General features: G+C 42.8%; 1 protein-coding gene across 5 annotated transcripts in view; it reads right to left on the reverse strand.

Moving 5' to 3' along the window:
* CARD11 (caspase recruitment domain family member 11) overlaps nt 1-23,275 on the reverse strand; it is a 107,923-nt gene that overhangs the window by 72,700 nt on the left and 11,948 nt on the right. Inside the window, exon 2 of one of the 5 annotated variants that reach the window (XM_057530153.1) lies at nt 22,229-22,297. The exons of the other annotated variants lie outside the window; for them this stretch is intronic. The gene's annotated coding sequence lies outside the window, so the exon portion shown is untranslated. The remainder of the gene's footprint in view (nt 1-22,228; nt 22,298-23,275) is intronic. 5 annotated transcript variants of the gene reach the window in all.

Raw genomic sequence — 23,275 nt, forward strand, 5'->3', positions numbered from 1 at the left:
TGTGACTCTCCCTGAGGGAGGTGCAGCATTCAGCCTTCCCCAAGCTGTCTGACCGTGGAATCTCTGTTTCATGAGACAACTCACAGGGCTAGTGTTGTGCGGCACACACTTTGAGAAACACCGTCTCGGGACACGCATCGATCAACCTGATGAACTCAGGTCCCCCCCAGGCCTTTCTGCGTCTGTTTGGGAAGTGGGAACTTGTCAGTAGCCTCAGGCCATGGCCTCCCCAGGGCGGCTCAGGTACAAAGCACGTGGCCAATTCTTACTCTTAGGTAAGAGTGCCCCGCTTCTGTTACGGCGCCGTACTGATAACGGACAGGCTCAGTGCATGACATCACCTTGCATTCAGTTACAACTTGGCTTGGTGCTTGTTGGGGAGGTGGGGGAAGGAGGCAGTCACTCCAGCAAGCCAGCTCAATTGACCTTTTAGGTGGGTGACCCCCGCTGGGGATCACCTCTGTTCATTTTACCTCAATTCCTGTCAGGTGGAATTTCCGAGGATGGCATTTTCTGAACCTCTTCCCAAATCGTGAGGAAGGATGTGCAACGCAGAGGCCTGGGCTTGGAGACGGACAGTCCAACAAACTCCCCTATAACCAGCTGGGTAACTTATGCAAGGTACTTCCCCACCTATAAAATCGAAATCATAACATCTCCAGGACCGTGGTGTGGTGAATTAAATAATTAATTAATATTAATACTAATACGCAGAAAGCGTAGGCTGCCCTGGCTTCCATGTCAGAATGAGTGTGTGTGCATAACTATATATCACGCCCCCCCCCCCCCCCCCCCAGGAAATGACATCAATACCCTTCCCCACGAAACTCATTCTCCATCTGGGAAGGCAAACCAACACACCAGAGCAACCGGGAAACAGCAAGACAATTTCATGTTAATCTGCTAGGATTAACAACCAGTACAGTCCGATGGTAGCTTCTGACTAATTTTTCATGATAACCTTGAAGGTAAGATAATAGAATTTGGATCGACTGTTTTTCCTGATAGGTGAACTCACAAGCTGTTGAACAGCATTACCTAAAGGGTACTGACAACAGCTCTGTCTTTATAAATGTTTGTTGAATAAATAAATAAACCTTGGGCAAGGTCTCAAGCGGTGACACCAAAGAGCTCATTTCTAGCCCCATTGTGTTCAACATTTTTGCCAATGATGGGAGTGGAGACATAAATGAGAATCTTATCAGTTCTGCAGGTCACACAGAGTTGGAAGAGATAGTTAATATGATAAATGCTCTCATCAATATTCAAAGAGATTTGACAGCCAAGACTATAAGGCCCAAACCACAAGATGGAATTCAACAGAAATAGATGTACAGTGCTGAATTTTGCCCTGAAAAAGTGTACAAGGCCAGGATAAGGGAGATTTGGCATGGCAGAGACTTGTGACAAAAAAAGAAAAAAAGAAACAAGAAACATCCTGGGCTCTTTGGATTAACTTAATGTTCAAAGTGACACCATAATGTAAAAAGGGTACTTAAAAAATAATGTAAGATTGTATGAAGAAGGAAAATTCTGTACATGATGGAATGTCTCCCTTTCCTCCCATCCCTAACCCAGTGGATGAGAAATTATGAAGAATCTCTTGATAACTAGGAGACTGAACGAGAAAACCTAAGTCCAAATGGCAGCAGAAAAGGTCACTTCCAAGCTTGAAAGTGCCAGATACAGCAGTGGCCCTAGGGTGACGGGTTAGAACCCAGCCCAGGGCAGGAGCCGCCACGCTGGCTGACCCCCTGCAAACCCCTCCACCTCCCATGGCCAGGCAGCAAACCTTGGGGCCATCTTCCCGCAGGTGAGAGCTGTGACTATGGGCTTGGGGGTCAGAGAGGCAAGGCAGTATCTGGAGTAAGGGATAGGGTGTGCAGGTAAAACCCAGGAGGAACAGGCGGCCTCAGAGCCAAGAAATGGCGTTCTTGAAGCATCTCTCCCCACAACACACCTGGGATCATGTCTCACACAAAGGCTGCAGTGAACAGATAGAGCCATGGCAGACAGCTTATAGAGAACAAATGTCCAATGTAAATGTAGTCCCCTCACCAAGAAACACCAGACATTCAAGGCAAGTCAACACCACGACAGAGGAACAACCACGTGCAACAAACAGCCTGCACCAGGGAAGTGGTTCACAGAGCCAGCACAACAAATCACTAGACCACGCACACTTAGTGTCCCCAGAAAGATGTAAGCAATATGGGCTCAGCCAATGCAGATTGAATGGAGAAAGAACACTGGAACAAAAGCCAGCAGGTGGACTGAATTTGCAGAATGGATACAGCCCATAACCGACTTGCTGAGCTGGAAGACTGAACTGAAGAATTCTCCCAGGATCCAGAAAAAAAAAAAAAAGTCTGGACAGAATGAAAGAAAAGTCAAGAGAATGGAATCCCAGACGTTCCAACATTTCTCCTATAGGTGATTCAGAAGGGGAAAATGAAAAGAATGGAGAAGATAAACTCAAAGACATTCTAAGAAAAAAAATTTCCAGAATTGAAAAAAGACAGAATTGAAAAAAGCTTAAAAGGACACACAAAAGTACAGGGAAGATGCTGAGAGAGAAGACCATGTCTATTCACATTGTGATGAAGTTTCAGAACACAAGGTTCACAAGGAAAAGTCCTAAAAGCTGGAAGAGATATACTGACTACAAAGAAATAGAATAAGATCAACTAATTGGCAATACCAAATACAAGATAATGGGGGCATTATCCTTAAAGTTCCGAGGAAAAATGATTTTTAAACTAGAATCTATATTCTGCTAAACAATGACTCAAGTATAAAATAGGGAAAAAACATATTTTTCACATATCCAGGGACTCAAAATATTTACCATCCACATACCTTTAATTAAACAATCACCAAATGATGCACATTACTAAGGAGGAAAGAAATTCCAAGGGGAAAAAATAGGATATAAGAAACAATGGTACCTGCCCGATATGATGTGAATTGTGTCCCCCAAATTTACATGCTGACAGCCAAACCCCCTGTACCTCAGGATGTAAGTGTATTTGAAGATAAGGTCTTTAAAGAGGTGATTAAGTTAAAATGAGGCCGTTAGGATGGGGTCCTAATAAGGATGGCAAAAGATATTCCATCCAAATAGTAACCAAAGAGAGCTGGGGTGACTGTACTAATATCAAACAAAATAGATTCTAAGTTAAAAATGTTACAAGAGACAAAGAAGGATTTTATATATTGATCAATGGGTCAATCAATTGATTAAATATGTTATAAACACATATGCATCTAACAACAGAGCCCCCAAATATATGAAGCAAAAATTGACAGAATTAAGGGGAGAAATATAAGCTCTACAGTAATAGTTGGAGACTTCAGTAACCCACTTTTAATAATGAATAGAACAACAAGACAGATGATCAATAAGAAACAATGATGAGCAAATAGTTACAGGAAAAAGTAGAACAAAGAGAACTTGCTTTATTCTGCAAAAGGGAAGAAGCTTAAAAAAAACCTTTGAGAAAAAAAAATCACAAGATAAGGTATTAAGAATAAGTCCAATGCATCATAAATTACAACAAATATAAAAGGGTTAACAAGAAAATTGAGAGGGAAAACATTAAAAGGGACAAAGGAGATTTTATGTTACTAAGAGGAACTAGCAACTATCATGAATGTTTATGTGCCTCACAACATGGCTTTGAAGAACATATAGCAAAACTGAGAGAAATACCAGAAGAAATTGGCAAAGACACTGTCACAGTAAGAGACTTCATAAAGCCCTTAAGAAGGGGACCAATAAGCATGGTTATAGAGGATTCAAAATAATTAAGATGTTTGCTCCTGATGGACCTACAGAACTCTGTACCCAACAAACAGGGAAGACAAATTCTTCTCAAATACATGTGGAAATTTTACAAAAATTCACCATGTATTAGCCACAAAAAATTCAAGCAATAATGAAAAGCAGAAATAACATGTGGCATATTTGCTGATGAAAATATAAAATATTTTAAAAATTGCAGAATACCATCTCCAATCTATACACCAAAGAAATATAAAAACATAAATTAAAAGTTATTTTTAAAGGAACAATAAGGAGATCATAAACTGCTAGAATATAAAAGTTCAGTAAGGTGGCTAAATACAAGTTAACTTATCTCTCTCCAGGTATTAAAACACATTGAGAAACAATAGGCTATAGTGGTACAGAAACAGATAATTAGATCGATGAACAAAAGCCTGGTCAACAACTCACCTAGGTGTAGAAATTTAGTGCATGACTAGGGTAACATTTTAAATCAACACAGAGTTAAAAGGAGTATTCAATAACTGTTGGGATAATCTGCTAACAATTTGGAGAAAATTAAATTCCTACTTTGACCCTTTGCAGGAATAATTTGCAGATAGATTAATGACTTAAAAATTAAATAATGAATTCCAAAAGTTTTATAGGAAACAAAATTTAAAATATGCTTATAACCTTGGGATAAGAAAGGCCTTCCTAAACAAGGCATAATATGCTAATGTCATTTGGGAAAAGATTGATGAATGTGAGTACATCATAATTTAAAACTTCTGTGTGATGGAAAATAGTGCAACAAAGTTAATGCATAAGCTGTGCTCTAGGAAAACATCTGTAATATGTGAAATAAAGATTAATGTGCAGAACGACAATAAGAAAAAGACAAGGAATATGGTAGAAAAGGAAATTAGGAAAATGAACCGCAAGTTATAGAGTTTTATGTGATCAATAAACATGAAGCAATACTTTGGGCTCAGGAATAATAGAGGAAAAATTTGCAACAATAAGATTTCATTCTGCACCTGAGTTTTGTCAGCTATAAAACAGGAACAATAAAAGACCCCACCTCAAAAGATTGTTATGGGATTAAGTGAGTCAATATATACAAGTAAAGCTCTTGGGGCAGTGCCTGGAACATAATCAACAATCTATAGGCATTAGCTATCATTACCTTTAGCACACTGCAGCAATCTGGGCAGCAAAAAATTTCAATTTTGGTAAAATAAAGTTCTGGCAAGAGTGTGAGGAAAAAATACTCTCACACTGTCTTGGTGAGAATATAAGTTGGTCCAGCCAATTTTTGTGGGCAATTTGGCAACATCCATTAAGACACACAATACATATACCCTATACCTGGCAATTCCATGTTGGCACCTAAGCTAGAGAAACATTCACCTCTCTGCACAGGAGGCATGTGCAGACAAGGAAGAGCAAAGACTGGAAAAATTCCTAAATGCCCATCAATAGAGGGCTGATTACATTAAACATAATGCTTTTATGCTGCAGAAGACCTTGCAGGTGTCAATAAGAATGAGGTGGCACTTACACTAGCATGGAAAGATCTATAAGACGCATTTTTAAGTGAAGAAAACAAGTTGCAGAACAATAAGTATTGTATGACGCTACTTCGCAAAACAAAAACCACAAAACTAAAACATGTATTTCTGTAGCTACATACACATGCCTAGAGAGAGGTCTGGAAGGTGCCACGCCAGACTGACAGCCCTCCTCAGGCTGTGTACCAGCACTGATGATATGCTTGTAAAGGAAAACCTAAGAGCTTTGTCTACATTACTTGAAAAATTTAAAAGAATGTTTTCATGTATGAGTTTTTAGAAAAAAATATATATATATATAAAACCCAAACAACAATGTAATCTTGGTTACTTCATAACAGTGGGAGTAGAGTGCCCAAGTCCTAAGAGATAACAGCCCCACTGTGTGTTGGGAGGTCAGAAAACATCTGGAGTTCTGTGTCCAGTCTGAGCATCATGCTCTATCAGAATACTTCCCAATTTGCCCAGGACGACACTGGTTTATGCCTACTGCGCTGGTGTAATTATTAATAGTGACTCTTCTTAGTCTTAAGAGTAAGTTTGATTTAAAGGAGCTCCAAAAAACAAAAAAACAAAAAAACAAAAAACCCAAAACAACAACAAAAAACAACCAAAACTCAAAATAAAAAACTTAGGTAAAAATCTCCCCGAACAGGAACAGGATCTGAACAAACACTGATGAAAGAAATCAAAGACAGCCTTAATAAAGGGGGAGATATACCATGTTCATGGATTTAAAAACTTGACATGGACAAGATGTAAATTCTCGCCGAACTGATCTACAGATTTAACCCAATTTCAATAAAAATCACAGCAGGACTTTTCGTAGATAAAGACAAGCTGATTTTAAAAACTTATATGGAAAGGCAAAGAAACTAGAATAACCAAAAAGATTTTGAAAACCTGATTTTGAAACTACTATAAAGTTATAGTCATCAACAGAGTATTGGTGAAAGTATAGACGCATAGATCAAAAGAACAGAAGAGAGTTCAGAAATTAAACCCACAGAAATATGCCCAAATGATTTCTGACAAAAGTTCAAAAGCTACTCAATAGAGGAAAGACAGTCTTTTCAATAAATGGTGATGGAATAACTGACAGCCCTATGCAAAACAATTAACTTCAACAGATACCTTACCCCTTATATAAAAATTAACTCAAAACTGATCACATGTTTAAATATAAAACATCCAACTATAAAACTTTTAGAAGAAAACAAAAAATATTTGTGAGAATGGGTTAGACAAAGAATTCTTAGACAAGACACCAAAAGCACAGTACATGGAAGGAAAAATCGACAAATTGGACTTCTTGAAAATTAAAAAGTTTGCTCTGCAAAAGACACTATTAAAAGAATGAAAATACAAGCTACAGATTGGGAGAAAATTTTTGCATATCACCTTTCAGACAAAGGACTTGATCCAGAACACAAAAGGAACTCTCAGAAGTTACCACTGAGAAAACAACCCAGTTTTAAAATGGTCAAAAGACTTAGACATTTTATCGAAAAGGATATATGAATGCCAAATAAGCACATGATAAGACATCAGTATTGTTAGCCATTAGGGAAATGCAAGTTTAAAACCATGATGAGATATTGATACCACGACACCACTCTTTGCATCCTTAAAATAAAAATCACTGACAGTACCAAGTACCTGTGAAGACGTGAAGCAAATCGAACTCTCACACGTTGCTAATGGGACTGAAAACTGGCACATACAAGCCGCTTTGGAAAACTGTTGAGGCAGTTTCTTATAAAGTTAAATATAAACTTACCCAGCAATCCCACTCTTAGATATTTCACCCTAGTAAAATGAAGACTTATGTTCCCACAAAATCCTGTACACGGATGTTTATAATAGCTCTCTATAATTACCAAAATGGAAGCTACCCCAGTATCCACCAATGAGTGAACAAACATGGTACATCCATACCATGGATACTACTCAGCAATAAAAAGGAACAAATTATTGATACACACGATAACATGGATGAATCTCAAAGGCATTATGCTGAATGAATGAAGCTAGTCTCAAAAGGCTACATACCGAATGATTCCATTTATACAATACTCTTAAAAAAGAGAAAACTATAGTGTCAGAACCCATCAGTGGTTGCCAGGGTTGCGATGAGGGAAGAGTGGACTGCAAAGGAGCAGCTTCAGGGAGTTATTTGGGGCGATGGAGCTGTTCTGAATCTGAATTGTGGTGGTGGTCACTTGAATCCATATATGGGCCAAAATTCATAGAACTACACACTAAAGGGAGTCAATCCTCTATACGTTAGTTAAGACGAAAAGTGTCCTGGTTTGGACGGTAAGTTATAAGGTCACCCTAACTACCCAGGAGAAGATGGAGTTGGTGACTAAAATGAAAACCCAAACAAGGACAGTGGAGGGACTTGGGATCACAAATACCAACGACGACTAACCTTGTTCTCGGGTGCTTTGTGCCAGGCGTGGCCCTGAGCCCCACAGAGCTGACGTCTTACTTAAATGTATCTGATAGATCCCGATGACACCCCCATTTCACAGAAGAGGAACCAGAGCTAAGAGAGAAGTTGGGAATTTGCCCACTGTCACAGAGCTCCTATTGGCAGAGGCCAGATTTAAACCGAACCTGTCCAGCCCCAAAGTTGAAAAAACGTAGCCAGCGCATCATGCTGCTTCTCTGCCTGCCGTTGCTGGGAAACCAAAGGCTAAAATAAGAACTGGTAATGTTCCACACGACTGTTGAACAGGGGAGGGAAGGAGGGAAAGGAGGAGAGGGCCACCTTCCCACACCTGAATGCTTGTCACCTGCCTGGGCCCCCTCTCCTCATCAGGTGTCAGCTTGCATACATCACGGGTCACTAGGTAGGGAGACTGTCGGGGACACCCTACAGTGTCCTCCTGCATCCCCTACAAGGTTGGACTGGATCAAAGTTCCTTCCAGCTCTAAGAATCCACGGTTTCTTCCTTCTTATGGAGGTGAAATTCACACAACATAAAATTAACCATTTTCAGTGTACAATTTAGTGGCATTTCATAAATTCACAATGCTGTGCAACCATTATCTTTACCTAATTCCAAACATTTCATCACCCCTAAAGGAGACCCCAAACCCATTCAGCAGTCAGGTCCTCCCCCCAGCCCTTGCCAGCCACTAATCTGCTTTCTGTCTCTTTGGAGTTGTCAATTCTGGACATTTCATATAAGTGGGATCCTACAATAAGTGGTCTTTTGTGTCTGGCTTCTTTCACTGAGTGTAAGGGTTTCTCCTCATTGTAGCTTGTGTCATTGCAACATCCCTTTGTATGGCTGAATAACAGCTTTACCACACTTTGTTTATCCATTCATCTGCTAATGTGTATTTAGGTTATTTCCACCTTTTGGCTTCTCCACTATTTTGTGAATAGTGTTGCTACGAACATCCGTGTGCAGGATTTGTTTGAAAACCTGTTTTCGTTTCTTTTGGGTACCTACCTAGGAGTGGAATTGCTGGGTCACATCGTAATTCTGTGTTTAACCTTTTGAGGAACTGCCAGACTTTTTCACAGCGCCTGCACCACTTTACGTTCCCACCATGATTTCTTTTTCAATCACAAAATGCAATGGAAATTCAGAGAAGGTAGGCAGCAGTGCTGAGGAAAAGCCACAACAGGTTTCATGGGGCTTAAGTGAGGCACACGACAGGTGGGCTCTGCACCGGCTGATGGCAGAGCAGGTGGTAAGGAGGGCAGGGAGCACCCGGGGGCGGAGCTGCAGGTGGGAGCAGGCGGGGCCTGCGTCTGGGCGACCAGCTGAGCTGAGTGCACACACTGAGTGTAGAAAGCTTACTTGACTGGCGGTTTGAGGGCCCTGCAGCAGAGGTGGCCTCGGGCATGTGTCACCAGTGCCCCTTTGCCTCTGAGTGGATAACGGGGAGTCTGCAATAAGAGGCAGACAGGCCTGGAGGGAGGGCGGTGGGCCTCGTAACGAGGTCATTCTTTTGTCCTGACCCCTCAGTGCAGAGGCAGGGCACCCAGAGCTGTCATCTGCTTCCAAATGTCATAAAAGAGACGTGTCACTTGGGGACGATACCAAACTAGATTTCGTGTGCGACTGAACCAGGGAATAAGGCAGCTCCCGCTTCCTCTCTCTCTGACTTTAAAATGAACTCCCAGAAGCTCCCACAGAGGGTCGGGCGAGCCAATTTTAAAAAAATCAGCTCGGCACGATGCCCACCGACGTGCTCCGTAATACGGGGAATGGCAGCAGGGGCTGAGGGGACGGCCTGAACCTTAAATGCTTCTCCTGCAGCCAACCCTCCCGCTGCTCTGGGGGCCCGAGGGCTGCAGATACGTGAGAAAGCTCTCCGCTGAGCCCAGGGGCTGCACTGCGGCCAGCTGCGGTATTTAACGTTGCACCGTGATTTCTGGCGCCCAGGGCGGGTGTCTGTGTCCTGACCTCCTCTTTTTATAAGGACACCAGTCCTATTGGATTAGGACCCACCCTAGTGACCTCATTTTACATTAATCACCTCTGTAAAGCCCCATCTCCACCTATAGTCAGAGGTACTCACCGTTAGAACTTGAACATGAATCTGGGGAGGGGACACAATTCAGCCCATAGCACTCCCCCCGCTCAGGGGCCTTCGGCAAGGAGTGGCTCCCAGGCCAGCCCCCTCCTCACCTGGCTGAGTCAGGTGACTCTGCGTGGGCAGCAGGTTCCACACTCTGATTCCAGAGCCCGCCCAGGGAAGTAATTAAGGGCACTGAGACTCTGTTACTTAAAATACCAACATTAGGCACTGACACACCGCAGGCTGCATCCAGGAATCTCAAACCACTCTCATAGCACCATTAGTTAAAACTCACAGAATCTCGGTGGAACTTGAGGTGACTCGTCCACCTGGCAGATGAGAAAGCAATGGTCCTGGAGAACGGAACTCTGAGAGTGCCCGTCTTCCACTTAGTAACGTTAGGGCACGTTAAGGCCTGGTTCTTAGAAACAGGTAAAGCTAGGATGCGGCGTTAGAAGGATATGGAATGTCAGGCGGCCAGAGTCTTGTTTTACCTGAGGGGCCAGGGTGACCCAACTCAAATCACCCGAGACGCCCCTCCACCTCTGAGATCAAACAAGGCCACCGAGGGCAAGGCCAGAGTGTCTGGGGAGAAGGACCATGAGGGAATGGAGTTCGACAGCACCTTGTCTCGTGTTTCTTCCCATCTGTCCTGGGTTCCCCTGCGGCTCCTGGATCAAGGGATGGAGTTCAGTGGGATGACATTGTCACCTGAGGCCTGAGCTTGGCCAGCAAAACACTGGGAGCTTCAACTGAACCCAAGATCCCAGGAAAACAAAGTTCTGGGGCTTTTATGACAAGTCCAGGCGTCTGACTCCAAAACAATAAAGTGCTAGTGTAACAGCGTGTAATTTACATTAAATGTGCAGGAATCTACTCTTTGCCCTCCGGGGCTGTTTCTGATTTTCCAGAATGTTCTCCCAGATCCAGGCTGAGAATGTCTTAAGGTCAAGGGCCGTTTCTCACCATCTCTGCCTCTCCTGGGTACACCTTAGTATCTCCTGTGAAGGTTTTACAGTACCAAGTTCAGAGCCCAGCCCCAAATAAGGATGTGACTAGCCCTGGTGTTGCCCAGGCAGGGTCAGCTTGGGAAGCTGCTTCTAACTTCCAGGCGGAGAACGTCTACACCTAAGCTTCCGGCTTTCTCAGGGACCCAAGGTGGAGAAGGGCAGGGAGCCAGGACGGGAGGAGAAGCAGGAAGGGGGAGGGGCCCAGGTGAGACCCTCGGTGCCAACCAGTGTCTCTCCAAGTTCACTGCACGGAGGAATCACCTGGGGCTCTTTTTTAAAAAATTTATTTTATTGAAGTATAGCTGACGTGCAATGTTGTGTTAATTTCTACTGTACAGCAAAGTGCTTCAGTTATACATATATACCTTCTTTTTCATATTCTTTTCCATTATGGTTTATCCCAGGAAATTCAATATAGTTCCCTCTACTATACAGTAGGACCTTGTTGTTTATCCATTCTATATATAATAGTTTTTTTTAAATTTGCCTTCCCAGTTATTGTTTTCTTTCTTCCATTTTTTTTTTTTTTTTTGACCGCACCATGCAGCATGCAGGACCTTAGTTCCCCGACCAGGGATCGAACATGCACCCCCTGCATTGGAAACACGGGGTCTTAACCACTGGACCGCCAGGGAAGTCCCTCACCTGGGGCTCTTGAAATGATTCAGAAAGTCTGGGGTGGGGTCCAGGAGCCTGGATTTCTAACGAGAATCCAAGAGACATCAGAGCCGCTGGTCTAATGACCATATTTTTGAGAAGAGAAAGGAGCACCAGAGGAGTTGTCAGTAAGTACAGAGAAAAACATTACTTAAAATGCTTTTAGTACGTCCCTGGTGTCCAGTGGGTAAGACTCCACGCTTCCACTGCAGGGGGCACGGGTTCCATCCCTGGTTGGGGAACTAAGATCTCGCACGTTTCGCGGCACGGCCAAAAAAAATGAAAAATGCTTTTAGCTGAATTTCCAGTTAAATGCATACACATTTCTCTCTGCTCTCTCCTGAAACTGCACCAGTTCAACAGTAAAGAAATGTGTGTGGGGGTGTGTGTGTGTATCTTCGCATGGTCGTAGAGAATGGAGAAGACCACAGCAGATGAGAGATGTCAGCAAAATTTTGGAAGATGGAAAGCAGAAAGGGACCACTATTTTGGGGAAGATTATGTGGTCTAAAAGCACTTCCACCATAATATAGCTAAAATGCCAGATAAAATACTTTAAAATATTTATTGAAGTGCATAACTGACCTGGCAAGACACTAAGAGAAGTCCTCAGGGGCAGAAAGTGAATCGGCTGCAGAAGTCCAGAGAAGTTAGGGAGGGAACAGGTGCTCAGGCTGCCCCGAAGGCCTCGCCTAATAAGCCCAGGTGAACCGATCAGGGCCAGATCGCAATGGGGAGTCAGACCAGAGACCCTGGCCTACGGCATGGGACCCCTCAAGGGCTGCATTCCTCGAGAAGTGATGAATTACACAACCCACAGACGGAGACAGCGAGGAAACCCATCTGTCTCAGCCTTAGCTGAGTGGAGGGGAAGGTCTTCTCTCTGAATTTGCAGCCACTGCTTTCCATGTGGCTTGAGGACCTTAATTCACCCGACTTCATGGACCAAATAGCACCAAGCTGAGGATTTAATTTAAATCACCCCATACTCTTGTGCTGCTGGTGGAAATATAAGTTAGTACGACCATTTTGGAAAACTGTGAGTATTAAAGCAGAAGTATCCTGTGGATGCCCACCACCCTTAGTTCCATTCCTACATATGAATCTGAAAGGAAGGCATGGTATGTTCCCACAACACGTGCACAAGAAGTCTGTAGAAGCACCGTCATCATCCCCCAAGTGGGAACCACTCACGTGCTCACCAGCCATAGAGAGATAACCAAAATGGAATATTATACAACAAAGCAAAGTGAACCCTGCCGCTCACACATCTACCTGGATGAACCTCACAGACATAGGCTAAGTGAAAGAGGCCAGGTACGAAAAAAGAGCACAGACTGGATGATTCTATTTACATGAAAACAGGCAAAACTATGCTCAGGACAGTGGTGACCTTTGAAGGGAAGAAGTAACTTGAAGGAGCAAGAGGGAGTTCTGTAGTTCTGATCACTTTCTGTTTCTTGGTCACAAAAGCTGTTCACTAATGATTTGTATTTTTTTGTATGTATGTTATAGTTCAATAAAGTGTTCACATTAAACAAACAGTGATCCCTTCATACTACACCTAGTCATCGGCAGAACAGACCCACATCATCTTTGGGGAGAGCAAACCCTCAATCGGACTTCCAAATTTTCCTGTAGATAAAGTTTCAAAGAACATGAGCTCACGATTTTAAAGAAATCATAAAATGAAACAAAGCCCAATAACCAATAGTTAGGAGGACAGCAAATGCAGCATCAGATGCACAAGGAATTCAGATATTAGAAGCTGATCAAACACAGAATATAGAATTATGATATTTAGTATGTTTAAATAAATGAAAAAGAGAAGCAAAACATAAAAAGTAAATAACCGCTCAAAATAAACAGGCAGACTTCTAAAAGAACCAAACAGAATTAGAAATGAAAAACTATAATCATTGAAATTAAAAACTTTATGACTAAAATGGTTAGAGATGAAATGATGTGGAATTTGGGATTTGCTTTAAAGCAATCCTGTGAGGGGAGAAGTGGTGGGGTTTAAAGATATACAGGAAGGGACTTCCCTGGTGGTGCAGTGGATAAGACTACACACTCCCAATGTAGCAGGCCTGGGTTCGGTCCCTGGTTAGGGAACTAGATCCCTCAGGCATGCTGCAAGAGTTCTCATGCCACAACCAAGGAGCCCTGGAGTTGCAACTAAGGAGCCCGCGTGCCACAACTAAGACCTGGTGCAACCAAATAAATAAATAAATAAGTATTAAAAAAAAAGATATACAGGAAGAAGGGCCATGTGTGGATAATTACTGAACTTGGACAATGGGAAAAGGGAGGGGGTTCCTTATTTGAATCTCTCTATTTTGTATGTTTGAAATTGTCCTTAGTCATGTGGTTTTTAAAGCCCTCAAAGGATGGTTAAACAGTAGAATAAATACACCTGAGGTGAGAATTAGTCAACAAAAAAATAGATGTGGAAATATTACTTGGCCACTAAAAAAATGAAATATTGCCATTTGCAGCAACATGGATGAACATAGAGAATATTATATTTAGTGAAGTCAGACAGAGAAAGACAAATACTATATGATATCACTTATACGTGAAATCTAAAAAATAACACAAATGAATCTATACACAAAACAGATACAAACTCACAGACATGGAAAACAAACTTACAGTTACCAAAGGGGAGAGGGAGGAGGGGAGGGACAAATTAGGAGTATGGGATTAACAGATACAAACTACTATCCAAAAATAGATAAGCAACAAGGATTTACTTTTATATGCACTGGGAAACGAAAAAACTCGTATGACTTGCTTTACTGAGGTGGTCTGGAAGCGAACCTGCAGTATCTCCAAGGTGTGCCTGTGTAGTTGTTTCAGTAAAAAAAAACCAAAAGTGTAGAGAAAGCACTTGATAAAATTTGACATGCATTCCTGATAAAATATATTGGAGAACTACGAATGGAAAGGAAATAAACATTCTTACCTAATTAAATATATCCACAAAAATCCTCTAGCAAACACAATAGTTAAAGGTGAAGCTTTGAAAGCTTTTCCTTCAAGACTGAGGCCAAAGCATAGATGCTCACAATTACCGCTATTATTCAATGCTTTACTGGGGATGCCGACCAGCACAGTAAAAAAATAAATGAACAAAAGAAAAAGAAACAAAGGATCTAAGAAATGGAAAAAAAGAAAAAACTGTCATAATTCACAAATGATATTATCTACATAGAAAAATGAAAAAAATCTAGAGATTATCAGAATGTTAAAAAGAGTTTAGTATAGTTATGAATCCAAGGTTAAATATGAAAAAGATCAACTGTGTTTCTCTACATTAGTAACAACATAAATGCAAATTGTAAAAGATATTCTTTATAATAGCAGTAAAAAACCAAAAGATATGAGGAATAAGTTGAACAAAAACTAAGCAAGACCTTTATAGAGAAAATTTTAAAGCTTTATTGTAAGACATTATAGAGGACCTTTAAAAATGGTAAGACAAACCAAGTTCACACATGAAAAAACTTATTATCATAAAGATGCCAGTCCCCCCTAAATTGATCTACAAATTTAATACAATTGAAATCCCAACAGAGTGTTTAATAGAACACGAGAAGCTGGATCTCAAGTATATAAGGAGAAGCAAAGGACCAAAAGAGTCGAGACACATCTGACAAAGAACGTGGTCAAGTAGACTGGTAGAGCTAACGTAAAGCGGTTAAGTGGTGAGGATGGTAGCTGTTCCTGAAATTCCATTCTCTTTTTCTCTGGGTGCATGGACTGAGTTCTTCTCAATGCAATGTGAACAAAAGTACTGTGCTTTGCTTCTGGGCCAGGTCCATACTAAACCTCCCATATGTGCACCTTTCTGCCCTATTCTTTCTGCTGCCCAGATGCAAACAACACTGTAGCCTAGGCATCGTGGGGCACATGATGGAAAGAGCCTGGGTGCCTGAAGCACTGCATGGAGGAGAGCTATCCTGCTGACCTGAAAGCCACCCTGATTTTACATAAGAAAAAATATATACACCTCTTGCTCTTTAAGACCTTGATATCTGGGGGTCTATTTGTTACGCAGTGTAGCCGACCCTAACTGATATCTTACAGTAATGAAGACAGCTTGGTATTGACCTCTGGTTTCAGCTACAACATGTAAAGAGCTTGAAAGTTATCATTTCCATCCTTACAAGAAAAAGCTGGACAAACTGAAAATCAACAATTTTCTTGGACCCATCAGAGAACTAAGGTCACAGGACAAATGGCCACCCTGAAAGCCCAAGAGATGGGGACATCTAGAGGGATACAGCAAATGAGATCTACTTATAGGGAGAAGAATTTGCTGGAGCCATAAACAGGAAGGAACACTTAAATGGTGATTTTGATGAATTGCTGGAGGCTGAGTGAGGACTAGCGTGAAAGTGAAAAACTGGAGGGGACACAGGCTTAGGAGGCCACCACACTTTTTTGGGTTTACCCCCAGGAACCCCTCCAGGTTTCCATGGTGAGGATCCCAGAAAGACCCCCTGGTGTCTCTGGCAGAGGGAGGGGAAGACGAACCACTGTGAAGTAGACCCAGAGCCTTAGTCATAACAAAGTCCAGGGGAGAGGACTTGGCCAGATGCAATTCAGAAGCCTTATCCCACCCAGGGGAAGAAGTTCCTCCCTTCTCTGGACCCCTCCAGCCTTCCTGTCTCACCAAAGCGGGAGGGGAGACCATAGTCAACAGAATCAGGCTTCAAGGAGACAGACTGGGAATGCTGCACCTGGGGAGGGAGTGGTGGGCAGGCGCAGAGGGAAAAACCACATCACCGGAGAATCCCTCGTGAACGCCTCAGCCCCAAAACACAGCCCACGAAAAGACTGAAATTTCGTCGTAGATTATAGACCATTCCCCTCCCCCCACAGCAACAGGGCTCCAGTACCATGGTGGTTACAGCCACAAGAGCTGAAAAAACCAGACTCTCTTTAAGGAGGAGAACAGAGGGAAGCCCAGGGTCAAGAAGGGAGACACAAGCAGGGGTACTCGAGGAGCTGAAGCTTCTCGCATCTACAGCTGCAAAAAATACCGAACGGAGCCCAAAGCTTGGCCAGATTAACAGATACCCTCACACTTAAAGCCCTAACGCCCTCTTTGCCTCAGTTCCTATTACCCAACACAGCACGTATGTCTCTCAATAAGAAAGCACAAGGTATGCCAAAAGGCAAGAGAAAATACATTTTGAAGTGACAACCAAGAAAAAATCCATTTTGAAGTAACAAAGCAGTGATCAGAACCTGACTCAGATATGACACAAATACTGGAATTACTCTAGACAGAGAACTTAAAATAAATATGATTAATAGGTTGAGGGCGCTAATGGAAAAACTGGACAACATGCAGAAGGGTAACGTAAGCAGAGAGAAGGAAGCTCTTAGGGAGAATCAAAAACACAGTGTCAGAAATAAAGTGTCTTTGACAGGCTCATTGGTAGACTGGATGTGGCCAAGGGAAAAAATCAGCGAGCTTGAGTATAGGTCAATACAACTTCCAAACTGAAATGTAAAGAGAAAAAAGAATGAAAAGAAAACAGGGCAGAATAAGCAAGAGTTATCGGATGATACCAGAAGTGTAGTATAATGTGATAAGCAGAGGGAGAAGCAAAAGAGAAGAAAGCAAAACAAACAGTTGAATTAATAATGGCCAAGAACGTTACTAACAGTTGAATTAATAATGGATCTGTAACCAAACCACACAGATCCAGGAAGTTCAGAGAATACCAAGCAGGGTAAATAACAAGAAAAACACACCTGGGCACATTAGATCCAAACTGCAGAAATCCGAAGATGAACAGAAAATCCTGAAAGAAGCCAGAGAGGGGGAAAACACCTTTCCTATGAAGAGATAATGATAAGAATCACAGTGGACCCCTTATCAGAAACCACGCAAGCAAGAAGGGAGTGGAGTGAAATACTGCAAGTATTAAGAGAGAAAAGACGACCAGCTCAGAAGTCAATTTCCAGCGAAATCGTCCTCAAACGTGAAGGAGAAATGAAGACTTTCTCAGATAAACAAACATGGAAGAAATTCTTGGCCAACAGGCTTGCCCTGCAAGACGTGTTAAAAGAGGATCTTCGGGCAGAAGAAAAACAACATAAAGAAAGGAAAGGCATTGGCGCAGGAATAAATAAAAGTCAAATAAGATCTTTTCTTTTCTTTGTTTGGCCCCGCCCATTGGCTTGCGGGATCTTAGTTCCCTGACCAGGGATGGAACCCTGGCCACCATGGCAGTGAAAGCATTGAGTCCTAACCACTGGACCGCCAGTGATTTCCTTATTTTTCTTACTCTTAATTGATCTACAAGATTACTGTTTTTTAAAGTCATCATCGTAACAACATATCTCGTAACTGATAGTGGATGGTGAGTGAAATGACGGACAACAATCTCAGAGGGTCGGGAGGCAGGAACTGGGAACACTGGGTTATAAGGTGCCTGGCTCTACATGGGAAACCATCCAGTGTCATTTCAAGGGGGACGTGGATTAGTCAAAAATGTATTTTCTTAACTACAGGGCAACCACTAACAACAACTTAACAAGAAGTACAATTGATATGCTGAGAGGGGTAAAATGGGATCATGAAATGCTCGTATAAAACCTGAGAAGGCAGAAAACAAAGGGGGAAAAAGATAGCCTGGTATTTTATTTTTTTTTGGCAAAAGACAAATAGATCTAAGGAACAGAAATGTGAGCTCAGATTTAGAGCCAGGGATATAATGCAGGATAAACTCGCCACCGCAGGTCAGAGGGGAAGGAATGGGGCTGGGATAGCCCTTTGGAAATTAATTTAATTTAACTTAACACATTTAATTGGATTTCAAACCACTCACAAAAATAAATTCCACAGACTGAGATATGAAGCCTTTTTGTTAGTATTCTTTATAATATATGTATATATTCTTTTGTTTGATTTTTTTAAAAAAGAAATTTAATCTATAATGTAAAAATGTCTAATGTGAGTAGAGAAGGAGAAAACCTAAGTGCTTAATGGTAGAAGAGCTGGAAGGAACAAAAGCCAATCTGCTCTGCAGAATCCCAGAAAAGGCCAGAAAATAGAGGTACCTTGGACCACAGAAGGCGGACAACCAGGGTGGGATTAACACCAGGAGGATGGGCTGAAGATATGTAAAAGGGGCAGTTAAACCCCCAGACTCTCTCCCCAGCTCTGGCAGAAGGAACGTTTACTCACTGGAAAACCAGACTCCAGTGTGAGGGATAAGGGGTCATCCAAAAAGTAGGTGATTAAAATGTCGGAGGATTGGGGAGGGGTGGGCTGGAGAACTGCTATTTTTTTTATTATAAGCCACGTGGAAGTATTTGATATTTTAAAGCAATACATATATTACATAAAGATAAAAATTAAACTTAAAAAAAAAAGAAAAGTTAAAAAAAAAAACAACAACAAACCAAAAATTATGGTCTCTCTGGACTTGGTCGTTAGGATGGCTTTCTCCATGCTGGTCCAGGGCACAGACCAGGAAGCACTGCCCCAGGAGCCCAAGCCTCCCCAATGGCAAATCTTGTCCCTCAGCTTTGCAGGACAACAGCGGGGCCAGGTCTCCAGGAGAGGCAGTGGTCCAGGGAGTAGAGGATGCTCCTGTAATGACTTCAAAACTTCTTCCCAACTTTGTCTTTCTCTTCTCTTTCATTTTTTCCCCAAACTCAATAATCTATCATTTACCTTGCCTTGCTTCGGGCGATGTCATTAATAACAATAGAAAAAGCATTTTTCACTTGTCACCTTTCTTCAAAGGAACTCAGATTGTCTCTAAACTTTAAAGTGCATACAAAGTACTTAGGAATTTTGTTAAAATGCAGATTCTAATTCAGCCGGCCTGGGGTGGGGCCCGAGAGTCTGCATTTCTAACCAGCTCTCAGGTGAGGTCGATGCTGCTTGCCCATGGACCACACTCTGAGAAGCAAAAGGACATAAAGCAACTTTATGGGGTGATGGAAATCTTCTACATCTTGCCTGTGGTTGTGGTCACATGGGTATATACTTTTACCAAAATTCCCTGGACTGTGTACTTAAAATGGGTTTTATTGTATGTACGTTATCCTTTATTAAAGGAAAAATCCATTCTAGATGGGTTATAGATCTAAACGTGAAAGATGAAACAATAAAGCTTTTAGGAGGAAACACACACTCTGGGGTAGGCATATCTTTCTTTCTTTTTTGTTTTTTTGAACCACACATATAATTTTAATTTTTAAGTAGCCACATTAAAAAATGTAATGAAACTGGATAAACTAATAAGGCATATCTTTCTTAAACAGGACTCAAAAAAGAGTGAACCATGATGGAAAAACCCACACGAGCTGGACTACATTAAAATTTAAAACTTCTGTTCATCAGCAGACTCTAATAAGAGAGCGAAAGGGCAAGCTATAAACTGAAGGAAGATATCTGCAATACGTTTATCTGACAAAGGACTCCTCATATATAAAGAACTGCTCCAATTCAATAAGAAAAAGACACGACAACAGAAAAGTGGGCAAAACTCTAACAGACACTTCACAGAGGAGGACAGCCAAAATGGCCGATCAATATATGAAAAGGCACTCGGCCCAGCCACAAGTGAGATGCAAATTAAAACTGCACAATGCTTTGTTTTGACTGCACACCCACTGGAATAGCTAAATGAAGAGACAGACAATGCTGTGTGAGAAAAGATGTGGAGCAACTGGAACGCTCTTCCACTACTGATGGGGTGTAGTTTGCAACAACGTTCTTGGAAAACTATTTGGTTGCATTTATTAGAGCTGAATATAAACATAGTCTAAGATCCAGCAAATCCACTCTTGGGTGGAAATACAAGCCCGTGTCTCCAAAAGGTAAGTGTAAGAGTGCTCAGAGCAGCCTCATTCATAATGTCCTCAAACTGGAAACAACTCAGTGATCCATCAGTGGTAGTCTCGATAAAACGTGCAACAGTCATAAAACAGACTCTTGCTGGCAATAAAAACATGAAAGAACTACTGCCACCTGCAACAACGTGGATGCATCCAGGGTTATCAGACAAAATACAGGGCGCTGAGTTAGATTTGTATCTTGAATAACCAATCATTTTGAAGAACGTGCATGTCCCGTGCAGTATTTGGGATGGACTTATACTAAAAATTACTATGCTATGAAAAGCCATTATTGTTTTTCATTAAAATATTATTTTTCAGCTGGTCACGTTCTGTTTCTTGATCTGGGTACTGGGGACACCGTGCGTTCACTTTGCGAAAATCCGTCGTGCTGCACACTTAGGATGTGTGCATGCCTCCTGCGTGAATGTCATGCATCCACAAAGTTTACTTAAAGACATAGCTCAAAAAAAAAATAAATAAAATAAAATTAAAAAAAAAAAAAAAAAAGACACAGCTCATCCTGGCCCATGTCCATCAGAGGGGGCCCTCCGTGCCTCTTGCCCCCAATCTCCCATCTGTTCTCCGCACCGCTGTGTGTGACCTTTCGAACCTGCACATCCATCCTGGCTCCCGGTCACGGCTCAGTCGCCCCAGTATCTGGTGCTCACCCACCGGACAGCATCTGCCCCCTCGGCAAGGCATCCCGGGGCTCTCGGTGGCCCCTCCTCCCCCGTCCCCACATCTTCCCGTCTTTTTGCCAACACTGACACTCATCACACCTCCACGGCTGGGCAAGTGCGGTTTCTCTCCTTAGAGGGCCCTTCCCACGTCTCTGCCTGGCAAAAGCCTCGTTATTTTCCAAGTCTCATTTCAGCTTCTATCGGCCCTGGGGGTCTCTGTCTCCCTGGGCAGACCCGGGTGCCCCTCTCTCTCACACATGTCTTCAATGCCTGCCTCCTTTATCTTGCAACTGACTGTCTCCTCACCTGAGTACAGGCTTATTGGGGTGAGGACCCCGCGCTTACATCTGTTTATCCCTGGCACCTAGCGGAGTGCCCGCGAGTGGCAGGCACTGGGTACTCGTTAAGGGATGAATAAAAGGATAATGGTAGCAATGGATGTTAATGAACGGGGATCAGGCAAGGGATGTAAGCAAATGGCTCATGCTAGATTATAGGTTTGTCAGGGGCCCTTCTGAACTTTCTCCAGGGCATCCTGCTGACGAGCACGGCACACCTGTATCACGAGTGTGCACCTGTCCCAACCGTGCCTCCCTGGATGTCTTGCCTGCCTCATGGCACTTGGGAGGTGGTATCTCATCTAACTTCCTGTGGGAAGGGTGCCGTCTTATCCCCACTTCACCAATGACCTCAGCGATTTGTCCAAGGTCGCCTGCTGGGAGAGGGAGAGCTCACGCGCACTGCACCCATTCGTCTGTGGATAACACCAGGCACTGAATCACTGAAACGCCTCACGGAGCAGAAAAGGCAAGGCAGGAAGTGTCAGTGCCCACTCTGCCTTGGACAGCTCTGTGACTCAGGTAGGTTTCTGGTCCCTCTCAAATCAGTCTCCGTGGGTGGCCAGCCCCTCTCCCGTGGAATGGCCCGTGGGTAAGGGACATCACCCTAAACCCCCAAACACAGCACTCAGCCCTGTCCAGAGACTCTCAACTGCTGCCTGAGATTTTCAGGTTTTAAGCAAAACAAAAATCTGATTCACTGCTTCCAGTCCTACAGGAAACTCAAGTCCTTTATTTTTCTGCCACTTAAAAAAAAAAAAAAAGAAAAAAGAAATCAAACCTTTATGTCTTAGAAGAGTTCTGAATGCTTCTCATTTCACACCACGCCGAACACTGTTCATGACAAAGGCTGCAGGAGGGAAGAAGGAAATGAGACGCACTCGCCAATAAATAAGAGCCTGAGCAAAGAAACCAGCTCAGAACACACCACTGGCAAGAAGAAATGCCCCAAAGCTTTGCTTACACCAAATAATGTAAGAACAGATGGCTCCCCTGGGTCTCTGGGACAAGTTAATGCACACAGGAAGATGCAAACAGACTCTCTTTGGGATTTTGGCAGAAAACACGGGGCATTAACAACATTCAAGGTGAAAGAGGGGAGAATTGTAGATTGAGGGAAGGGATGCTTTTTTCATCAGGTAACAAAAACAGCTGTATCTGGATATCTCCCCTGGATTCCCACAGGCTGCAGGGCAGATGCCTGCTCCAGAAATTAACCAGAGCTGTGCTCAGCAGTGCTGCGGGGAGACCCACCGCTCCCAACTGCCCAACCGGAGAATTACTTTAACTCCAGACATTTGGATAATACAGATGAACCCTTGAGGGAGACAAAAATTTACTTTGGGAAGATTTTTCCCCACCTGTTGTGCAGAAGTGTCACAAAGTGGTGGGGTGATGGTGGGAGGGTAAGACGGTGCTGAGTAGCTGAAAGGCTCTGGAGAAGGCTTCCTGGTTTCACCTGCCCCGGGGGCTGTGAAAGATGCTGAGATCTTCCAAGCACAGAAAGATCACCCCCACACCCAACATCCATATTGATCTCCTTTCTCATCATCACCAGGGAAATCCAAATGGCACTGTCTTGCCCGAGGTGGGGGGCAGGGGCAAAAATGAAAGCAAAGGCTTCTTGCCCAGCCCTAGAAGACGGTTCAGAGGAAGGCATGACTAACACAAATCATGACCAGGGAGGTCAGTTAATAACAATGAAACCTTGAATTTATATAACGTTCTGTTATTTTCCAAGCAATTTTTCACCCACTATCTCATACGCTCCTCAGAGCAATTTTGTGTGGTAGGAAGGCAGGGATTATTTATCTCCACCTCGCTTGTG

Source organism: Balaenoptera acutorostrata, chromosome 15 (genome assembly GCF_949987535.1).
Source record: "Balaenoptera acutorostrata chromosome 15, mBalAcu1.1, whole genome shotgun sequence".
In the NCBI taxonomy this organism is placed as follows: domain Eukaryota; kingdom Metazoa; phylum Chordata; class Mammalia; order Artiodactyla; family Balaenopteridae; genus Balaenoptera; species Balaenoptera acutorostrata.